The sequence below is a fragment of the Panthera onca genome, chromosome F2, assembly GCF_046562875.1.
Source record: "Panthera onca isolate mPanOnc1 chromosome F2, mPanOnc1 haplotype 2, whole genome shotgun sequence".
NCBI lineage: Eukaryota > Metazoa > Chordata > Mammalia > Carnivora > Felidae > Panthera > Panthera onca.
Genome location: NC_138356.1, coordinates 17,536,241 through 17,556,354, shown reverse-complemented (window position 1 = coordinate 17,556,354; position 20,114 = coordinate 17,536,241). Strand labels below are relative to the sequence as shown.

General features: G+C 37.9%; 1 protein-coding gene across 4 annotated transcripts in view; it reads right to left on the bottom strand.

Annotated features, from left to right (window-relative positions):
- SGK3 (serum/glucocorticoid regulated kinase family member 3) overlaps positions 1 to 17,809 on the bottom strand; it is a 147,835-nt gene extending 130,026 nt beyond the window's left edge. The window contains exons 1-2 of one of the 4 annotated variants that reach the window (XM_060610658.3): positions 17,064 to 17,809; positions 4,716 to 4,762 (exon numbers count right to left, since the gene is read on the bottom strand). The gene's annotated coding sequence lies outside the window, so the exon portion shown is untranslated. The other 3 variants (XM_060610657.3, XM_060610659.3, XM_078441649.2) reach the window with 3 other exon arrangements.
- Positions 17,810 to 20,114: the final 2,305 nt, after the last annotated feature.

Sequence of the window (20,114 nt, the reverse complement as noted above, 5' to 3'; positions counted from 1 at the left end):
AGCCTGTCTCAATCACACCTGAGTTTATGTTAGTGAGGTGATTTCTGGAAAACCCCTAGGTAATTTAAGGATAGGGACTGGTTGCCAGGGGAACCAATCTGATTAGATCAGAGGGATGGACCTTTCAGTCCCACCCACCCCCACCCCTGGGGAGGGGAATGGGGCTGGAGGTTGAATAAATCACCAGTGGCCAATGATTTAAGCAACTATGCCTACATAATGAAACCTACATAGAAAACCAAAAAGATGGGATCAGAAAGCTTCCGTCTGAATTGGTGCACACAGAGATGTGGGAGAGTGGTGCACCCCTGACTGAGGGCATGGAAGTTCCCTCATCCCTTCCCACATACCTTGCCCCAAGCATCTCTTCCATCTGGCTGTTCCTGAGTTACAGCTTTTATAATAAACTGGCAATCTAGTAAGTTAACTGTTTTTCCTGAATTCTGTGAGCCACACTAGCAAATTAGTCAAACCCGAGGAGGGAATCGTAGGAAATTTATAGCCTGTCCTTCAGAAGCACAGGTAACCAGCTGGCCTTGCAGTTGTCAACAGAAGGGGGCGGGACGACAGTTCTATAAAACTGAGCTCTTAATCTGTGGGATCTCCAGACAGTGTCAGGATTGAGTTAATTTGTAGGACACACCCAGCTGGTGTCTCAGAATTGCTTGGTGTGTGAAAAACTGCCATACGTTTATAACCAGAGGACAGAATTGTTCAGGGTATTTCATGTAAAGGAAAACAAGAGTTTTTTCCTTCACAACTACATGAATATGAATCCATATAACATTTTGTTTTTTTAAAAAACAAAAATGACCAAACATACTAATTCATTATCTAACAGTCACACCATACATCAACATTTCAAAATGGTAAAAATGCTCCCAAAATTTACCGTATCATTAATTTTTTTTACTAGAAATCACACAGATCAGAAAATGTTAACAAAAAGCAGCGACAGTTTCTGTAACAGCTTTGCATGATCTGAGCCACACTTCCCACCTACGTTTCACTCTCCTACAGTGTATTCCACCAGTACATTTTAGAACTTTCGCAAATTAAGTTAGAAGTTCTTGTTCACCTCAATTCATCTCTGGTGAATGGCTGTGTGGAACTCCTAATTTAAGTACAACTGAATTACTGTTCTCTGATTAGTGTGGAATAATTCTTGGATTCATGGCAATGCCAGGCTAAATGACACTGTAAAGAAACCCTTTGTTTTCAAATAAATCAGTGGTTGGTTTTAGATAATGCTATAAAGAATCTTATTCATGTAGTGTACCCTAGTTAAAATTGTAAAAGTTGAAAACAACAACAAAACTTCCACCTCTATTTAAAAAAATAATCTTTATTTAAAGCTTTTTTTCTCTATATGGATTTAATAGAACCATAGAATTTTAGAGGTAGAAGGAAATTTGAGTAATTTACAATCAAAGAAAATCAAGTGACTTGCTAAGGATCCCTTAATAAGTTAGTGGCAGATCTAGCACTGTAACTGGGGCTTTCTAAATTCCTCAGCCAAAGCTATTAAGTATTATAGAATATTATGGATAGGTTAATATCAGCCAACATTTATCACATTCCTACTTTGTGCCCTTTACTATGCCAAACATTTTTACATCTATCATCACTTTCCTAAATCAGCTCATAAGATTTTTATTTTTATTTATTATTTTATTATTTTTTTTAATGTTTACTTATTTTTGAGAGAGAGAGAAAGACAAAGCATGAGCAGGGGAGGGGCAGAGAGAGAGAGGGAGACAAAGAATCTGAAGCCAGCTCCAGGCTTCAGGCTGTCCGCACAGAGCCTGAAACGGGGCTTGAACCCACGAACCATGATATCATGACCTGAGCTGAAGTCAGACACTTAACCAACTGAGTCACCCAGGTGCCCCTAGATTTTTAAAACACTTAATAAAACAATCAAATTCATTCCTTTAGTCATTTGGTGTTCCAGAGAATATTGCCACATGATCTAAATGGAGAGAGAAAATTCAATTACTGTAATAAGTATAGTACTGAAGAGCATGTGCTCCAATGACACACTTCCCTCAGAAATTTCCCTCCCAGGGTAGATATAGATTTAGAAAATCTAGGAATGCATTTCTGTGTACTGGCCTCTTTGCCAAGGACCTAAAAAGACTTCTGCAGCTATGTTCTCCCTCTTAATCCACTGCTGTACTTTTTCCACTATTACATTCTTTTTGATTCTTCTGTAGCTACTGTTTGTTCTTCAATCTATCTAACCACTGTCGTCTCTGATAATCCAAAAATCTGGATAATCTAGAAATAATGTAGAATTTTTCCTCTATGTTCTGACCCTCACTCTTTATCTACTTAGGCCAAATGGCCTTCCAAAATGGTCACTGTTGGATAACAGGATTCATTAAATGAGAGATCATTCTAACTACAGTTTTTAAAAAAAACAAACAACACTAAAATGTGGGTATAATTTCAAAACAATAGTTTATTTGTAAAATGCAGAATAATTCCTATATGTGCTGCAAGGCAAGTAAAATTATATTGTCTTCACAAGTACATGATGCTTTAAGGAAAAGAATTTACTGGTATTCATACATTTATACATTTTAAAAATTGCCTCTATTAACTGAATTTCACATAGCCTTTCTACCACTGCGAATTTTGAAATGTGTATTTCATAGAATTCTTGTAGGTGCAGATCAAAAAATGTTACCATTGAAAATTAAAAATAAGAAAATTCAACTATATACCAATTCTGCTTAGTGTGAACATGTGGGTTACATTTGTTAACATTTTTTGGAGCAGTCACCTCCACCACACGTTAGCAATAAATTCTTAGTTCCTAATAGGTAAGTTGATCAAATAAGACTGTTGATTCATTTGAGATGAGATGAGTGTCAATACTGTTTGAAAAAATATTTCAGTGCACTTTACTAGCAAATTCTATCACAAAGATAAAAAAGAATCATGGACCTGAGAAAATAGCACTGAACTTAAGTTACATTTAAATTTTAACATTAAAAAGTAATGAAAGTAAATAATTAAATTTTTTTTTTATTTTAGAGAGAAAGAGTGAGAGCAGGGGAGAGGGACAGAGGGAGAGAGAGAATCCCAAGCAGTCTCCACACTCAGCATGGAGCCCGACACAGGACTCCAGTGTGCTGAAAATAAATAATTTTTAAATTTAATTTTGTTTAAATAGCCCACTAAAACAACATTATAAGTTTGCATTTCAGTCTTTTATCTTGATAGTAAGTTTTCACATCTATACTAATATAAATCATTAAAATGCTTTAATGGGAACATCTCAGCAGAATATCAATAAGGAAAGAGAAGACATGAACACTAGACACCAATGAGACCTACTAGACATACATAGAACATTTCCAACAACAGAAACAAAATACACAATCTTCTCACATATACATGAAGCATTCTCTAGGGGAGCCCATATATTTGGCCATAATAAGGCCTCATTAAATTTTAAAAGACACCAATCATACAAATTATGTTCTCAGACAACAATGAATTTAAATTAGAAAGCAATAACAAGAGGAAATTTGGTAAATTCACAAATATGTGGAAATTAAACAACACATTCTTAAGTAACCAAGGGGTCAAAGAAGAAATCACAAGAGAAATTAGGAAACACTTTCAGATAAATGAAAATGAAAACACAACATACCAAACCTTCTAGAATTCAACGAATATAGTGTTCAGAAGGAATTTTATAGTTGTGAATGCCTACATTAAAAAGATCTCAAATTAGGGGCGCCTGGGTGGTGCAGTCGGTTAAGCGTCCGACTTCAGCCAGGTCACCATCTCGCGGTCCGTGAGTTCGAGCCCCGCGTCAGGCTCTGGGCTGATGGCTCGGAGCCTGGAGCCTGTTTCCAATTCTGTGTCTCCCTCTCTCTCTGCCCCTCCCCCGTTCATGCTCTGTCTCTCTCTGTCCCAAAAATAAATAAAAAACGTTGAAAAAAAAAAAAAAAGATCTCAAATCAATAGCCTAAACTTCCACCTTAAGACACTAGAAAAAAAAGAGCAAGCTAAACCCAAAGCAAACAAAAGGAAGGAAGTAATAATGACTACAGTAGAAATCAATGAAATAGAGAACTGAAAAACAATAGAGAAAACCAAAAGTTGGTTCTTTGAAAAAAAAAATAACAAGATTGGTAAACCTTTAACCATACTGATCAAGAAAAGACTCATTAGTAAAATAAGGAATGAATGGGAGCGAATTAGATCACCTAGATGAAATGGACAAATTTGTATGGGAGCGAATTAGATCACCTAAATGAAATGGACAAATTTGTAGGAAGGAAAAAACTACCAAAACAAACTAAAGAAGAACTGGATGCTCTCTCCCTCTCTCTCTGCCCCTCCCCCTCTCATTCATGTATGCACCGCTCTCCCTTTCTCTCTCTCAAAAAAATAGATATATAACAAGAGATTGAATTAGCAATTAAAAAAAATATATCCCACAAATAAAAGCCAAGGTCCAGATGGCTTTGCTGGTGAATTCTACCAAAAGCTTAAAGAAAAATTAATATCAATCTTTCACCAAATCTCACCTCCTCCTAAAGAAAAAGAAGAGGAAGGAACTCATTCAAGGAGGCCAGTATTACCGATACCAAAACCAAAGATATCAGAAGAAAATTACAGATCAACATAGTGCAAAAATTCGCAACAAAATACCAGCAAACCAGATTCAGCAACATATAAAAAGGATTATATACCTTGACCAAATATGATTTATCCCAGGGATGAAAAGTTGGATTAACATCTGAAAAATAATCAAATGTATTACTGTATTAACAAAATAAAGGACAGAAACTACACAATCATTTCAACAGAGGCAGAAAAGGCACTTGAAAAATCTAACACTCTTTAATGATAAAAACATAGCAACTAAGAAGAGAATGTCCTCAAGCTATTAAAGGGCATCTACAAAAAACCCACAGCTAACATCATGTGTAATGAGGAAAAACTGGATGCTCTTCTCCTGATATAAGAAATAAGACAAGGATATCAACTCTCTTCATTTATGTTCAATGTTGTACTGGAGGTTCTAGTCATAGCAATCAGGCAAGAAAATATTTGTAAAAAACATTCAGATTGATAAGGAAGAAGTAAAACTATATGTGCAGATAATATAATCTTATATATAGAAAATCCTAATGAATCCACCAAAAAACGATTCAAACTAATTAAGTTCAGCAAGATTAAAGAATACAAGGTCAATGATTAAAAATCAATTGTACTAACATAACATTATGTCAATTGTACCTCAATAAAAAAAATTAATTGTATTTCTATATAGTAGCAATGAGCAAACATAAAATGAATTAAGAAAACAATTTCATTTACAACAGTATCAAAAAGAATGAGATACTTAGGAATAAATTTTCAAAACAAAGCAGAAGACTTATACACTGAAAACTACAAAACATTGTTGAAAAATTATAGACTATCTTAATAAATGGAAAAATGACCCACGTTCATGGATGTGAACACCAAATATCATTAAGATGGTAATACTCTCCAAATTGAGCTACAGATTCAATCAAATCCCCATCAAAATCCTAGTTGTCATATTTTGATAAATCGATAGGCAGATTCTTTTTAATTTTTAATGTTTATTTGAGAGAGAGAGAGAGAGAGAGAGAGAGAGAGAGAGAAAACACAAGCGGGGGAGGAGCAGAGAGATAGGGAAACACAGAATTCGAAGCAGGCTCCAAGTTCTGAGCTGTCAGTACAGAGCCCGACACAGGGCTCGAATCCACAAACCATGAGATCATGACCTGAGCTGAAGTTAGATACTTAACCAACTGAGCCACCCAGGCGCCCCAACAAGCAGATTCTAAAATTCATATGAAAATACAATGGACCCCAAATAGTGCAATCTTGAAAAAGAACAAAGTTGCAGGACTCACACTTTCTGATTTTAAAACTTACTAAAAAGCCACACTAAGCTAATTAAGACAGTGTGACACTGGAATTAGAATAAAAATGAGAGTATAGAAATATACCTTTACATTTATGGTAATTGACTTTTTACATGGATGTCAAGATAATTCAATGGGAAAAGAATATAAAATTTTTTTATTTTCCTTAAGTATTACATATAACAGACTCCGGAGTATGCTGTGGGTAGGCTTATTCTGTCCTCTTTATTCACTGTCTGTGAACTCTTACTTCTTTTTAAACCTTTCTTGAATTTCCTCAGTATCTTTCCTACCATCTTTGCCCATCGTATAAATACCTCAGATAACAGAATAATATGAATTGAGACCTAAAATGTTTTTTTCATTCTTACTTGTGAGCTCATCCAGTAACTGCCAAGACACATGATATACCTACCTTAGCTAACATCCCTCAAAGATTAGCATGATAGATTGTACCTGCTCTATCTCCAAATTTATATAAGTGGTTGCTGATTATCATCGTTAAGGGATTTTAGACAACCATTTCTTAGAGTTGGCAAAGTTCACCAGGCATTGGTTGCTAATAGTAGGAGTTTAATACCTCTGCAGATTCCAACATAAAGCGTTCAAAACCTCTAGGTTCGGGATTTAACCCATTCAGTAATTAAATTTAGAACTTTAAGCTCTTTTTCATTAAGAAATATATTATATTTAAGACATTTTCAGTAAGCTTTCTCCTTGAAGTCAGGCACCAGTTACTAAATTAAAAAAAAAAAAAACGTAATCTCAGAATAATAAAGTAAAACTGAAAAGCCAGTCTTCAAACTCATTTAACTACTACCTCAACAGCAGATGGTAATCTGAGTTATCTGTAAATCAATTCTGTCTGTTCTTTCAGATGAGGGGTTTGAGCAGAGTCGGCTTTTAACCCCTTCTCAAAGGCAGAGGAGATCTCCTGGTAAATCCAGGTAGATGTGTTCAGATCAGCACTGTCCTGTGTTGCCTACATATAGCTACCTTCAAAACCTCACTGAGCCCCAATTTGCTCATCTGTAAAATAAAACTAGTCACCTGCTCCCCAGAGTTATTCTAAGTATCTAATAAAATAATGTCTGAAAGCACCCAACACGTGGTAGATACTCAACAATATTCCTTTCTCTTTGCTCTCCACAAAGTAAAATACAGGTCATAAATGGCAAAAACTAAAAAAAAAAATTCTGATGAAAGAAACTATTTGGCTTAGTGTGTGCTGAAAAGAGCAGAATTATCTAAATACTAAAAGTAAATCAAACTTTATTTTCTACAAGCATCATACTCATACAATCTTAAGTAGGTAAATTATAATCATGATGATAAGATACAAGATACCATGGGGGGAAAATCAACTAATTTTCCACTAATTATGTTGGTATTATCTAATCATTTTATTAGGACACAACGGAGTATCCAGTTGGCAGAATACTGCAGACATTTTCAGTTAAATGATTCAGCGAATAAGCCAACAATAACTTAAGATCTGGCTGCATTTGCAGTATCAGGATTTCCTAAGGGAAGGCTTAATAATGAATCTTAGCCACCACACTTGAGAGAGCAGAAGGGAACAGGTCAAGATGCCCGCAAAATACTATTAGTCCTTTGAGACTAGACTACAAAAGGATTCTTTTAAAAAAGATTTAAAAGAACAACTTTTTTGAGAGAGACAAATCAAAAAACAGACTCTTAATTATAGAAAACTGATGGTTACCAGAGGGGAGGTGGGTAGGAGGATGCGTTGAATAGGTAAAGGGATTAAGGAGTGTATTTGTTGTGATGAGCACCAGTGATGTATGGAAGTGATGAATTGCTCTATTGTACACCTGAAACTAATATTACACTGTATATTAATTGGAATTAAAATTTTTAAAATAAAAATATAAAATTGTGTTATTGGACATATGGAAAAGGGAAAACAGAAAAGGGTAGATCTATTTTCTGTAAGTCAGGAAACCCATAGACATGATTTTTTTTTTAATTAAAAAAAATTTTTTTTTAAAGTAGGCTCCACACCCAGCATGGAGCCCAATGCTGGGCCTGAACTCACGACCCTGAGATCAAGACCTAAGCTGAGGGGCACCTGGGAGGCTCAGTCGATTAAGCGTCCAACTTAGGCTCTGGGCATGATCTTGCGGTTCGTGAGTTCAAGGCCTGCATCAGGCTCTGTGCAGACAGCTCAGAGCCTGGAGCCTGCTTCAGATTCTGGGTCTCCTTCTCTCTTTGTCCCTCCCCTGCTCATGCTCTGTCTCTCTCTCTCTCTCTCTCAAAAATAAACATTAAAAAAAAAAAAAACACTAAGCTGAGATCAAGAGTCAGACACTTAGCTGACTGAGCCACCCAGGTGCCCCCCATAGACATGATTTTAAAAAGGATTTTTATAGTGGGCTATATATTCACACGATTCTAACAAGAGTATACAAAAGATACACCGTGAAAAGTCTGCTTCCCATCCCTGCCCCTACCCACACAGCTCTCATCACCCAATCCCACTTGATAAACAGTGTTAATTTCTTAAGTAGCCTTCCAGAGTCTGTCTGTGCTTAAGACAAGCAAAGCAAAAATATATTCTTATTCTTTACTTGTTTTTCTACACAAAAGTAGCAATTTATAATACCATTCTGCATTTCAAAGGCAAATTTTTAATCCTAAATGTCAAATAAAAGCAACAAATAAATCAACAGGTCAAGGACTTTTGTTCACACTTGAGTGGACTTTTAAAAGGAGGAACATAAATGATGTTAATGTCAATGGGAATCAGAAATAAAGGAAATCCAAAGGAGGAAACAAAATTCAAGGAGAAAAGGGGGCACAGCCTTATTAATCTCTTTAAAAATGTTCTCTGATAAAACACAAGTATCTTTCATTAATTAAAAAGAAATCATTTCCTTATAGACAAAAAAAAAAAAAAAAAAATTAACCAAATATTCATGAGAAGAGAAAAGAGAGAGGAGGGATAAAAGGAGATCAATCAGAAAAGAGAGCTACTTGTGTCAGAATGCATTAAATGCCAAGTATGCACACATAGAACTACAAAAATAAGAACCACTTTTTTAAATTCTAGCAGTCTCAATTTCTGAATGTTTACTAACCTAGCTCAAATAAGCAAATGACATAGTACTTTCATGTTTAAGCCATCATCAATTTTAGCATCATGTTGTTTGAAAGCTGAATAAAAATGTCTTTTCACAACCTTTTTCATTCATATTTATGAAAATAATAGGCCTTTACTCTCAGTGTAGCTATTAAGCAGCTATTGTCTTGGTGTGGAGCTCCTCAAAACACCTCGCCAAAGCACTTTTACAGCTGAGCTGAAGATGGTATAAAGTCAGCTACCTGGGCCTGACTTGAGAGACTCTCCAGTGGCAACCTATCATTCTTGTAACCAGTATTGCTTCTTCTCTGACTCCCAAGGATCAAAGGCTGATCTATGCTTCTCACCAATGCATATCTCTGCTGATGCAAATCTGGAAGGAAAGGGTTTGGAATCTTGACATACCACTTTTCAAAGACAGCTAGCCTTTAATCTAAAATAGCTTTCTTAGTGTTCCACTTACTTAAAACAAAAGAGACTGTTTTTAAGCCAGGTATCTAGAGCTAGATGTGTTTTCTGAAAGGAAGAGTGGTCTTTTCTAGGAGTTAGCTTTCATGACCAAAACAGTGAACTCAATCCATTATATAGCTAACATCTTCAACAGGAAAAAAGTAGCACAAAAGAATGCTATTGCAATGATATGAACTCCCCCCCTGCAAAATTATAAACAGTTTTAAATTTCATTATAAATGCTAATGCTTAAGGAAAACCAGGTTATTTAGAGAAAAGGAGGTGGGTGGAGACTTCTATGGATATTTTGAAAGGAATTACTGGGTATTCTCAAGGACTTTGAAGGTTGAAACCACTGGTTCTTTATAATGTCTACCTTCCCTCCCAAACTAAAAGCTTTCCTTTCCCTTATGAAAGGCTTGTTCCTAACTGTATCACCATGATTAGTATCTTTTTTGCTCAAGATGAAAATGAAGAGAGTGGGATGGAAAAAGAACAGAAATTTCCTTGAAGCAAAAGCTGGAAGAAAAGGGGGTGGGGAGGTTTAAAAGCTACTAAACTGTCAGAAAGGGAGGAAGGCGGGAAAAAGATATACGAGGACTGTGTGGGTGATAGCTGTGCACATGCTCAGTGGGTGGAGAGATATTAGCCTGGACAGGTGCTGTCTGGAAAGACTGGTGGCATTAGTATGCAACTAGGGAGTTGTATGCATGAAATTATACTAAGTCAGGTGTTACTAACTCTGAGACAGTCTATATAATAGAATAGGATCACAGGGAACTTCAAGATCACCTATTCCTCCCTACCACTGGTGGGAGCTTTATTAAACCAAATAGTCCAAACCACATACTTATCACTCAGAGACGATTTCAAAACATCAAAAGTTCAGCTATTCTAATTCTTAACTGAATTTAACACTTTTCTTGGTTCAAGTCTATTACTTCTGCTTCTCCTGTAGTGATCACAGTCAAGTGCATGTGAATATTTCATTATTTCTCTTCTTAAACATCTTGTATTTTATATGTACTTAAAATACAAATATTGACTGACTTCCACTAGAAGGATTTATGCTGATTTGGATGGATTTGTCAGTCCATCTACATACCTTCACCTCATCCCCTTGATGAGCAGTATAGTATAAATTTCCATGAGTGTTATCTAGGTTTAGGGTATGGCAGGTGGCCAGGAAACTGTAAATAACTGGTTCAAACATGCATGGAATCTATGACGTTGGTTGGCTACATAAACATGATTCTCTAACCAACAAAGCATGCCTGTATAAGAGAAATTTTTTATTTTTTTATTTTTTTAATATGGAATTTATTGTCAAATTGGTTTCCATACAACACCCAGTGCTCATCCCAACAGGTGCCCTCCTCAATGCCCATCACGCACCCTCCCCTCCCTCCCACCCAACCCCCCATCAACCCTCAGTTTATTCTCAGTTTTTAAGAGTCTCTTATGGTTTGGCTCCCTCCCTAACTTTTTTTTTTTCCTTCCTCTCCCCCATGGTCTTCTGTTAAGTTTCTCAGGACCCACATAAGAGTGAAAACATATGGTATCTGTCTTTTTCTGTATGACTTATTTCACTTAGCATAACATGGATGGAACTGGAGAGTGTTATGCTAAGAGAAATTTTTTAAATGGCATTGAAAATATGGATATGCACACACAGAAGTTTAGAAAGATATACTCTAAAATGCTAGTAGTGATTATTAATGGATGGCAGATTTTGGTGATTCTTATTTTCTCTCTCTTTTTTTTTTTTTAATTTTATTAGAGAGAGAGAGAGAGAGAGAGAGAGCCTGTTTCCCAAGCAGGCTCCACGCTGTCAGAGCAGAGCCCCATACAGGGCTCCAACTCAGGAACCATGAGATCATGACCTGAGACGAAATAAAGAGTCAGACACTTAACTGACTGAGCCACCCAGGCGCCCCCATTTTCTCTTTTTCTTTAGAATTTTCTTGAAAAAATGTATTACTTTGGTGATTTAAATATATTTTAAAAGACACTAAAGAGGGAGCATATAAATATTGGAACTAGAAAATGGATAAATTATTAACTATGTAACTGTCAAATTTTACATACATCTATAGATGTCCATGATCAAGTACTAAATAAGAAAAAAACAAATTGTATAGAATGATTACCATTAAAAAAAAACCCTCAATGTACATTTACAGATACACAAATTTATATAAACATGGGAAAAAGTCTAGAAGGGTATAAAAACTGGCAGTGGTTCTCTTTGTAGGTAAGATTGAGTGGAGAGGACTTATTTTTTTTTTTAATTTTTTTTAACGTTTATTTATTTTTGAGACAGAGAGAGACAGAGCATGAATGGGGGAGGGTCACAGAGAAAGGGAGACACAGAATCTGAAACACGCTCCAGGCTCTGAGCTGTCAGCTCAGAGCCCGATGCGGGGCTCGAACCCAAATACCGTGAGATCATGACCTGAGCCGAAGTTGGACGCTAACCGACCGAGCCACCCAGGCGCCCCGGAGATGACTTATTTTTTATGTAACATACTTCTCAGTTGCTTGAATTTAAGGGCATGCATACCTTTGAATTACAAAGGTGTAAATCAAACATAATGTTTAGAAAACATACAACACAATAATACAACTGTGGGGGAAAGATGATGTATAGCATTTTCTTGGGAAACTAAGGATATGATTCTTATATTCTTTCTTAGCTAGTCATATTATATAATATACATGTGCATTAGATTATATAGTCTATACACTTGGTCCTATATGTATTTTTGTGTGCATATATGGATGCTGAATTGGAAACCAGATCATTTTAAGTTAATTTTAATCTATTTTTATTTTAAAAACAGGGAAATAAATAACTAGAGAAATAAAGGTGCTTCTCATTTTTGAACTCAAGCAAACAATTAGTCAAGTCCTAGTGACACCGCACTGTACTTGAAGACATCTCATCCAGCACTCTCTGGAATGGTTAGTCTATCAATGAGTCCAATTTCGTGTATGCACATATTGTATATGAAGTCTATTTTACCTATAGAAAAAAAAAATTGGTATTGACTGGCATAGAAAATATGTCCAGAACCTGAATGGAAGCAACTAACATGAATCATATTCATTACTATATGCAATATAAATACAATGTATTTTAATGCAGTAAATACAGTAAAATAAATAATATTATCATCTCTAAGTTACAGGCATTCTCCAAAAAAAAGTAAGCCTTTAAAAAGGTACAAAATCCAGGCCTTTACTCAGCAAAGTCCTATCAAATCATTCCTCCTCTCAAGTTAAAAGCCATTAAATCAGCCCTCTACATGTTGATTATGTGCAGACAAATTTCTAACACAGCCTGAAGAAACAGCTACCTATAATGATACTTCTGCATTTGGTGGTCAAAACGAGCTCTGCCTGCTGATATCATACAATATCACAGATGTTTTTAATCCTTGCCAGACATTCTTTGATCACATGTAGGTCTCCCCTATATTTATGGCCCTGTTGAGGGGCCAGCACTCTGCACAAATCCACCCTGAGAGCACACTAAATATCTTACTTCACCCACACATCTCCTCTCTTCCATCTTACACATTATCAATCTCTTACCCTACAATAATTCCCTTTATATCATCACCCTCCTACCCTCCTTTCACTCACCCCCACCCCCAACCCCACCTGAGGAAACCAGATTTTGGTTTTGAGTAACAGAAGAAACGCTGACTACAAGGAGATGGACCAAGACAGGTTGTAGGACGTGGGCAATAGGAGAGGCTGTGGGAAACTGGGCAAGGGCAAGGATATTGTACACTGCCCAAATTCCCTTTGAAAGTTCTCTGGCTCTGTTTCATACAGGTAATAAAATTTTCCTTATTGATGCTCTGAATCGGCCTTCATCATTTGATTTCCATGTCGTCTTCCTCAGCAAGACAATTAACTCAAAGTTAGTACTGAGTTAAAATTACTCTGACATGAACTACAAAAGGTGGAATCGGCACCTCTTAGATTTACTTTTCTCCATGAAATAGGAAAAAAAAAAAAAAAAAAGTGAAATGAGAACAAAGAAGCCACCATAGGTAATGGAATAGGTAAAGGAAAACAGAAGCACTGAGTCCCTTAAAATAACATGGGAGCTGTTTCTGTCAGGAATAACATGTTACATAATTTAAGTTTCATGAATCAGCACTTTAGTCAGTAATTTACATGAATTAAAAAGAAAGAGAGAGAAAAAACATGAGGATCAGAAAAGGTAAAGTGGTTTCTGAAACAAGGCAGGTTTCAAAAGTATTTTATTCCACCCCCACACAGAAGAATGTTGACAGGCAGATGACTCAGTCTGGCTTCATTAAGAGCTTCTTACCACCTAATATCCCTCATGGGTAAGTCCATCCCATCTCTCTTTTTTCCATGATACCCTTCTCAATTCCTCCCTCCAGGTAATGGCCATATTTCCTCTCTAATTGAAGGTTATCTATCTGGAGGTCACATACGTTAGGATTCAGTGATTATGCTGGAAGGATATAAATAGTTGAGGGGTTTTTTGGTTTGTTTAAAAAAAAAAGATCCTTGGGGTGCCTGGGTGGCTCAGTCGGTGAAGTGTCTGGCTTTGGCTCAGGTCATGATCTCACAGTTCATGAGTTTGAGCCCCGCATCGGGCTCTGTGCTAGGAGCCTACTTCAGATTCTGTCTTCCTCTCTCTCTCTGCCCCTCCCCTGTTCCCACTGTCTCTCTCTCTCTCAAAAGTAAACATTAAAAAAAACTTTTTTTAAAGCTCCTTTATACTAAAGGACTTGGAACATTTCAAAGAATTCAGTAGTAGTAACGTCAGATGCTTCCCCCCCCCCCCACCGCAAAAAAAAGACAGTATCTATGATCATTGTGTTTGAATCTAAGTAGCTTAATTGAGTTCACTGACATTGAAAACCTACAGTGATTTGTAGTCCTTAAAAATGACCTTAAATGAGCAGGGAGAGATAAGGAAGCTATCAACACAAACAATGAAACCGTATGTCCAATCTAAACTATCTCCAAATCATAGGGAAAAAGGAAGATATTTTAGAAGAAAAAAAATAACCAACCTATTTGCTTTTTCAAAAGCCAAAGTGGATAAATCCTATGAAATGAGTCCAAAAAGCATTCTCATCTCTTTTTGTAGACAAGATGTTTATTGTATCAGATACTGTTTGAAATAACTGAGAGATATTGGTATAGGCCTGGAAATCTCTTAGGCACAAATCAGTTATGGTATTTGAGAGGCATAATGTTTATAGAAAGAGCAAGAAATCTGAAGTCATTTGGAGTCATTAATCCACAACGTTTACTACAGACTGGCACATGCCAAGCTCTGTCCACACACCTGCTCTCTATTCAAGCTCTGTCTCCCACTAGCTATACAATACTGGTTAAAGCATTTTAACATTTCTCTGCCTCAGTTTCCTCATCTGTAAAAGCACGAATAAAAAATGGCTGCTAAGGGTACCTCAGTGGCTGAGTCGGTTAAGTGTCTGACTCTTAGTTTCAGCTCAGGTCATGATCTCATGGTTAATGACTTCAAGCCCCACCTTGGACTCTGTGAGTGCAGATTCTGCTTGGAATTCTACCCCCCCCCCCTCCGCCAAAATAAATAAATAAATAAACAAACTTTAAAAAAAATGGCTGCCAACTTCACAAATATATCTGGAAGTACTCTGTAATCCAGGAAAGTATTAGTTGTCATTTCACTGAACTGAATTCATGAATGCCACTGTTGTGCCATAAATTATATCAGAGGAAAGTGAGCCTTCCTACTTCCAGGAGATACTTCATAAACCTATTAAATAAGGCTTAGAGTCTCATTTAATCATCTCTCTGGAAATTTAAATGAGAGAGAGAGAAAACGCTACAAAGAGAGAAAGCTAGTATAACATACAGATTTTGACATCAAATTGATAATCACCATAATGACAAAAACCATGATTCACCGTTTTGGGTCTGTAACAATCTATCAGGCCAAGGACTCATTTGAAGAGGGTACTTTATTCTGGAAAAATATTCTCTCTATATGTCTGCAAATCACAAAATGGGCATCTACCAGATTGACCTATCAACTCAACATTACCAACAGTAAATGGCAGTGAAATCACAGAGCATTATTTGTTATGTTGATGTGTACAAACCAAAACATACTATTTTATGGTATATTTCACTAAACTATGGTTTCATCAATTGTCAAACAGATTAGGAACAAAGCTCCTTTTAAAAACAAAATTAGGCTCAGTGTAGTGGCAGTTGAAAAAAGGGAGAAGTTCTGGTCTCTCCAGAGTTAGCTAATAATGATGGACAGTATAGTGGATGAGAAAGACCATCTTATAGAAGACACTAGGGATCTGGTGGAGATCTGAAAGGAAGAGGTCTCATTCCTGTAGCTCCAGACTCCCTTCCCCCAGGGAATGAAGGGGTGGTGGCTTGTCTTACAGGAGTGGTAGCCAAGTGCACCAGAAGGCACACCCAGTCCTAAAATATGCCTGAAACTTCCTCTAATGTTTCTAGTTCTTGCAATGACATTTGGGGAACTGAAGTGTACACAACCTCTTCACTGCTAGAACTGCTACAATTTAGTATTTTTAGTTAACAATTTGAGTTAATATTTATAAAACATTTAGAAGGAGCCCAAGCATGTAGTAAGAGCCATTTAAGTGTTTGTTAAATAAATAAGTCACTTCCCAGATTGGTTGGGTAAATCCTCAACCTAGAGACAAAGTAGAGAATCAAAACACACTAAACTCTAATATTTTTAAATACAGATTTAGAAACTATAGTGCTCTGTATTTATTCTTGCATCTCAAGTGTACCTGCATCTCAAATATATAGTCTCTTGGTGCAGAACCGAAATTCAACTTATGTTTTAGAAATCACTGTGCAAAATTAAATGATGGAGTTTAAGTCTCAAGAGATGAACTCCTTCTCTCTTCTACCTTTCCAACTGACCACCACTAAAAATGACAAATCTAAAAATCTCAAAGCACTCTAGATGGTACACATTAATGCTAAAGCTGAGGGAACCAATAGAGCCAAATTGACTTTAAAAGAGATGGAAAGGCTTTAAATAAATCACAGAGAACTTAAGGACAGGAACGCATTAGTCTGAGACTACCATCCGCTGACAACAGGTTAATGACTCCCTTGCCCTCCGCCATCTCTGATCCTCGCAGGTGACCCGCACCCTCTTTCGACTCCAGGAGGGGGTCCCCCACCTTCACAGTTCCCGGCTCGTCTAAGCTGCGAGGCCGCGCACGGGTTAACAATGTCCGTCCACCGACAAGGCTCGAGCGTTTAGGAATCAAAAAGAATCCGAATTCACCTCGAGGAAACACAGACCACCAACTCTCAGAGTCGGGGTCTGCGCGGGGGGTATTGCTTCTGCCCTTCTGACCAATTCGGAGGTTTTCGGGCTGAGGGGTCGAAAAGTCACGTTTGCTTGGAGGAGAGGCAGCAGTCGAGGCCCGGGCTCCGCTCGCCCCGCCCCGTCTCACCCGCCCGGGGGGCTCCGACTGCGACCGGACGCGCGCGGACCCTGCGGCCGGCCCACCCGCCTCGCGTCCCCGCGTCCCCGCACCTACCCCGGTCCGCGCGGTGCTGCCTCCTAGTGCGGCGGGGCGGAGGCGAGCGCACTCGCGCGCTTCCTCCTTCCCCGCAGGGCCGCCGGGCGCCGCCGTTTCCTCCCTGACGCGTCACGGCGGCCGGCGGCTCCTCCCGCAGTGTGTCGGGCGGCTGGAGAGAGCCGGGCGGCCGGCAGCGCGGCGGTAGGGCGCCCGCTCCGAGCCGGGGGCTGCCGGCGCGCGGCAGGAGACTCAGGCTGGGCGGCCCCTGCTCGGGCCCGGCCGCCGAAAGCCGCTCCCTCTCTCTTCCCCGTGCACCCCGGCGAAAGCCCGGGCCACAGCGCGCGGACTGGCTCCCGCTTCGCCGTGCGCGCAAAGTTCTGGGGACACTGGTGGATCCTATCTAGAGGCTACGGCTCCTCGCTGACAGTGACTGCCGCCCTGGGGCCCAGGAGCCGCGTGGGCCAACGCTCCCGGCCGCCCGGTGAAGATGACACTGGCGTAGGCAGCGAGCAGGACCGCTGGACCGCCAGAGGAGTAAGAGTCACCCCAAGAGCGGCCTGGTGGGCCTGTGGCTGGGTGTAAACTGGAAACTCAGGGAAGTGAAATGAGTATCCGAGTAATTTAGGGCAACAACTGTGCTTCATTTAGTATTATTTGAAGTTTTCTTTCTTTTTTTCTTTTGCTTTTTCATCAGCAACGTTTTGGCTTTTGTGTTTATAGGTAAAGAGTTCACAATTTGGCAGATCCTGGGTACAGAAAAATTTACACACATTTTTCAGATTTACTTTTTTTTTTTTTTTTTTGCATTCCCATTAATCTCCAAGTCAACTGAGGGCACACTTCACAGTTTCTTATGACTCTTTCTTATTCTTTAAATATAGAGGTTGCATTTTAGACTCTTACTCGTCTCCTTTTTTCCAGGTAAGATAGCGGGAGGTAGAGAAGATGAGTGGAAAACCTAAGGGTTACATGATTCAGTGCGAGTGGAGTAAGGTGGTTAGGATTTTGAGGTAGAGTGGGTTGTTGTTTGCCCCACAACACTACTATAGTTTAATGTTTTATCAGGTGTCACTTGAAGATAGACTCAAACAACTATATAAAGATTCCCACGTCCATATCATGTTTCAGATTTTGAGGCAACCATCTATACTTCAGACTATATGATTCCAGAGAATGTGCCATAAATCTATGAATAAACTTCCAAAGGTAGTTATAGAGGAACTGGCATTCATGTGTGGCTTCCCTAAATTCAGGGGACATTTCCTTATGTTTTAAAATAATATTCAAAAATTTAAACCACAGGTAAAGGCAAGAATATTCATTTGTAATGTCATTTAACACAGTATGCCTTTCTCCTTCTTAAAGAAAATGAATGTTTAATACAGAATTTTTATACTTTGAAATATAATAATCCTGCAGAACTTTCTAAACAATGATTTTCAGTGGCACAAGGAAATGGATATAAAGTACAACAGATATAGTTCAATACGTTGCCATGGTCCTTTGTATGTTTTCCCTGTGATCCACACAATAAGGCACAGAGAAGCTACAGAATTTCCTCCCTTGTAACAAAATCAACAAGTGATCAGTGTATCTCTTAATTAGAACCATATTCACATTGCTGAAAATATTCTCAGACAAAAAGAAATTTTGTGTCAATAAACTCCAAATGGAATGACATCATTCTCGCCTTAGACATACATACCTGTCTATCACCATATTTCAACTTTCTTCCTTCCTCCCTTCCTCCTTCCTTTCTTTCTTATTTCTCTTTTCTCCTTCCTTCCTTCCTTCCTTCCTTCCTTCCTTCCTTCCTTCCACCCTTCCTTCCTTCTTTCCTTTCCTCTTAAAAAACAAACATCTGGAAACCATTGTATTTCCAGGATAAATCTGTCTTCCTGCTGTGAAGAATACACACACACACACACACACACACGCACGCACACACACACACACACACACACACACACACACCACCTCCTACATTTTAAGACAAGAAGGTAGATGAGCCACATTCAACTAATAAGAAATGGTTATTTTGCATTTATAATCAGAAAGCTACAATTTACTAGCTTGATTTCTTCAGAATACTAGAGGTTGTAAATATATTCACGAACTTAATACTAAAGGGGTTTTCACTTAAAATTAATTTTAAAGGCTCACTTTAAGGCTGATGACTTTGATTAATCATATTCACCTATATAGATCAAATCTCCATTTTCCCTTATGTTCCAATATCTTTTTAAGCTTATATTGTAAAAGAAAAGTTGTTGAATGTTCAGCTAAATGTCTAGCTGATATTTATGCTTTTATTAAAGGTTTCATATAAATTGGGGCGCCTGGGTGGCTCAGTTTGTTAAGCATCCAACTTTTGATTTCAGCTCAGGTCATGATCTCATGATTCATGAGACTGAGCCCCACGTAGGGCTCTGTGCTGACAGTGCAGAGCCTGCTTGGAATTCTCTCTCTCCCTCTCTCTCTGCCCTTCCCCCGTTCTCTCTCTCTCTCTCTCTCTCTCCCCCCTCAAAATAATAAACTTTAAAAAAATTAAAAATGAAAGGTTTCATATAAGTAAAATTTTAAAACAGAAAGTATTTTGTTTAGACTATGGGTTCCAATATTTTCTTTTAAAATAGGACTCCATACAGATAGGGCAAATATTTTGTTTATCTGTTTTATCTATAATGTAGAGATTATGAGCACAAGCTTTGGCATTGAATAGACTCAGGTTTCAGTTCTGGCTCTGCCACTTTCTACTTTGGGCAAATTATTTTACCTCTCTGAGCTTTGGTTTCATCAGTAACATAAGGATAATAGTACTTGTCTCTCCTCAGTGAAACAGAGATAATAATAGTGTTTATCATATAAAATTGCTAGGAGGATCAAATGAACTTAGTAGAATGCCTGGAACATAACATCAGTAGACTGCTATTGTCATCATCATTATTATTAGCTCTAACACAGATATAAAAATGCCAATATTTATATTTCTTTTGTGCTAGTTTAAAGAATGGTCAACATTTAGAGGTTTTCTTTTCTTTTCTTTTCTTTTTTTTTTTTGTAGAAGTC